A 3,639-nucleotide genomic window follows, 5' to 3' on the forward strand; every position below is an offset into this window, starting at 1 on the left:
AGTCTTAGAACTACGACAATACCACACCGGCTATATAAAATGAATCGTCGGCCGTGAATATATTTCATTGTTAATAACAATATTTAGTGAATATTTTATTACGAGTAGTATATATCAGCGACATATATGGAAGAATCTTTGGTACTCGAAATTGAAAAATTCATCAGACATCAGAATCAGCCACGGCATTCTATGACTGTCCAATGTATTAAATATTTATTTTAACATGCTTCAACAATAGCAGTTGGCTATCCTTTTAATTTCAAATTTATGAAAAGAAAATTAAATCATATGTCTAAAATTTTATTCATTTCATTATTTTTTGTATTTGACTTTAATATATAACCGTAAACAATGTTGTAAATCGTATGAAAGTATCAAGCTGGCCAAAGCAGGAACTCTGCTCTCTGACATTCACTTCTCGTTCACTTCTATTGAAATCCCACTTTTAACAGTTAAACTGACAAACAAACAAAAATATCTGAGCATAGTTAAGCAAAACTGGACCTGGTTGATCTGGTCTAAACTGGACAGAAAACGTACCAATCAGCTACTTCAATTAAAGCGAAACCTGCTCAGCACTACTGAGCTGATGGTGCTGATGAGTCACTGCATAATAGGAAGGCATGTTATGAAACTGGGTATATTCTATAATGTCTTTTATCGTGGTTGTGGGGCTACGGATGTGATCCATCTTTAGCTTGGAGAAAATCTAAAATATTCGGGCTGTACTCTAATCTATGTATGAACAAACACCAATCCTGTTGTACTACAACAAGCTATTATTTGAGCTCATGTGGAGTTGGGGTATAAGGCCGCCACTCCAATCTAACCTAACATAATAGGTAAAGGCTAAAGTTCAAGATCCTAATATAATAATTATGATTCCTAATATAATAATTAAAACTTTCATTAACATTTTAATTTTAGAAGAACGAGGGAGTCTCTATTGAGTGAGTCCCTAATGAAGGGCTATGCTGCTCATTCTGTGGCATACGTCACAAAGAACAAATTTTGCAGATTAAATTTGATCTTAGAAATAAATTGTTGGTCAATCTCTAAGACCTTAGGTATGTAATTCCTGATATAATAATTAAAATTTTCATAAACTTTTTAATTTTAGAATGACGACGAAATCCCTGTTGAGTGATTTCCTGTTGAAGAGCTCGTCTTCCCAAAGGATATTAATTTTGAAATTGATGATTCAGCAAAGCTCTTGGCAGTTTCTTTTAAGAAATTTGATGGGATGATAGATGCTCAGTTTAATCAAATAGAAAAATAGTTCTAACCATGTTTGCAATTTTAGAAGATTCCACTAAAGTTGACAACAATGTAGGTGTTGTAAACGATAGCAAAGCGACGACAAGAAGACAAGAACTGATAAGAGCTGATCTCGTTTAAATTCTTTTGCTTCAATTATAAGACCTTTGAAGAGACAATAAAATATAACCACAAATTGCATCTTCTCTGCAGAATTTTTTTTGTTTTTTTGACAAACTTGTGATTTGATTTTGCAATATTCATGTTAATTAGTTTTAAATTTTTGGTGATGTTTTGAAAATGAATGGAGGCTAAAGTGATTAGCGTTACTTTTTGAATCTTTTAAACAAAGCAACTTAATGATACCAATTAGGTCTCAATCTCAAATGGTTCTCAAACGGGATTTATCAACAGAACTGTGCTATTGACTTTAGCTATTAAGGTCACAATACTTTGGAAAAAACAGCTGTGGTGCAAAAATAAAGTATTGATATTGATAAGAAATATATAGTGGTTGTATACCAGATATATCTCTTGTTTGTAGTATTTATATAAAAAATTTTCTTGGAATTAATTTTTTACTTTCTGGCACTGAATAGAGGTCAGTGAATAGAGGTTATGAGGACTGATAGAGGTCCTCTATCCTCATAATATGAGTATTGATATAGTATCGACCAAAGGATTGTAGACGTAGATGTTATGTTCGATACATTTTTTTGGGATTGATTAGAGTGTGAATATCTGGTCAATAGTAGAGTGACCATACTGAATGCCGCACTGATGTAGCCTAATCAGTGAATTGTCATGTGGCTTTAATCTTTGACACAGTATATACTTAAAAGCTTTCACGCGGTAGAAACAATCCCGTGGTAGTTGGTCCAAATCGTCGGGTCGTTAGTTTTAATAAATTTGCATATTTGACTCGCATAAGTAAAACATATATGGTTATTATATATCGTAGATATATGTGTGTATAAAATTGTGAATGTTAAAATCACATATTCTCTTGTCGGACACAGTGATCGTCCTCATTCTCACTATTTTCAACAGCATTTTGTCTCTTGGGTACTTTTCGATGCATTGGAAAACATCGTTGTTAAAAATGATCCCGAAGCCTGAAAAATATCCTTCAGTTGCTACATCATATTGATCAATAGGTTCATTGTCCTAAATCTTAAAAATTTTCGAAAAACTTCTAGTAAAAAAAAAAATCCTGATTTCTTCACTGATAGAAAATGTATATCTTAATTCGTACCATCAATTTGGTTTTCGTAAAGGGCATGGAACAATTGAACTGATCCTTAGAATCGCTAATGAAACACACCTAGCTTTACAATCAAAGCAATATTGTACGGCAGTTTTTCTTGATGCAGCGCAGGCACTTGATAAAGTGTGGCTTAACAGATTTTTACTTAAAATAATGCACTCGATACGAAAAACGTTCATAAACTTCTGAAATCCTACGTGACTCGCGAAAAATATAGAGTTAGACACAAATCTTTTATTTCGCAAGAGCACGATATCAACACTGGAGTTCCTCAGGGTAGTGTCCCTGGGCCGCTTCTATACTTAATCTACACAGCTGGCATTCTTCTATATCCTAACAATTTGTTGACGACGTTCGCTGACAACACTGCTATAGTCAGCATCGAAAGTGACTGCACTATAGCATCATAAAATTTATACAGACATCTTGGTTTAATTGAAAAGTGCTTTGCTAAATGGAAAATCAAGGTGAATGAAATTAAATACGTTCAGGTACACTTTTACTCTAAGGAGAGAAACATGGCCATGGCTTGCAATTAAAACCAATAATATGGACACAGTTCAAACACATTCTGTAAAATATCTGGGAATTCATTTAGATAGAAGATTCACGTGGACAAGTCATATTGAAGCCAATAGATGCCAATTAAATCTTAAAGGAATTATACTGACTTCTAAATCGCTATTCTAAACTCAGTCTCGATAATAAATTGTTAATTTACAAATCAATATTGAAGCCAATTTGGAACTATCGTATAGAACTGTGGTGTTCAGCGTGTAACACATATATAGAAAAAATCCAAAGAGTACAAAATAATATTCTCCGATATTCTCCGATTCACAAAGATCTAAATCTACTAGCCGTTGAAGAAGTAATTCGCTTATATACAATTGAATGCCTAGAGAAACTCAAGTCAAACATGAGGATCCAAATAATCATGTTTGTCACTTATATTGTATTATAATCATTGATATATATGAATACCCTAGCTCAATTGCATACATATAGGTTTTTTAATTATTTTCAATTTCTATTTATTAAAATTCAATAAATGACAAGGAAAAAATATATATCCCTTTAGTGAAATAAAATGCTTATTTTCAGCTTCATTC

At 32.7% G+C, this 3,639-nt stretch overlaps 1 long non-coding RNA gene across 1 annotated transcript; it reads left to right on the top strand.

Annotated features, from left to right (window-relative positions):
• Positions 1-315: 315 nt before the first annotated feature.
• LOC119689463 lies at positions 316-1,472 on the top strand. The gene is made up of 3 exons (XR_005253433.1): positions 316-845; positions 931-1,070; positions 1,124-1,472. It is a non-coding gene; the product is annotated as an uncharacterized LOC119689463 (long non-coding RNA).
• The last annotated feature ends 2,167 nt before the right edge of the window (positions 1,473-3,639 follow it).

This window comes from Teleopsis dalmanni, chromosome X (assembly GCF_002237135.1).
Source record: "Teleopsis dalmanni isolate 2A chromosome X, ASM223713v2, whole genome shotgun sequence".
Lineage (NCBI taxonomy): Eukaryota > Metazoa > Arthropoda > Insecta > Diptera > Diopsidae > Teleopsis > Teleopsis dalmanni.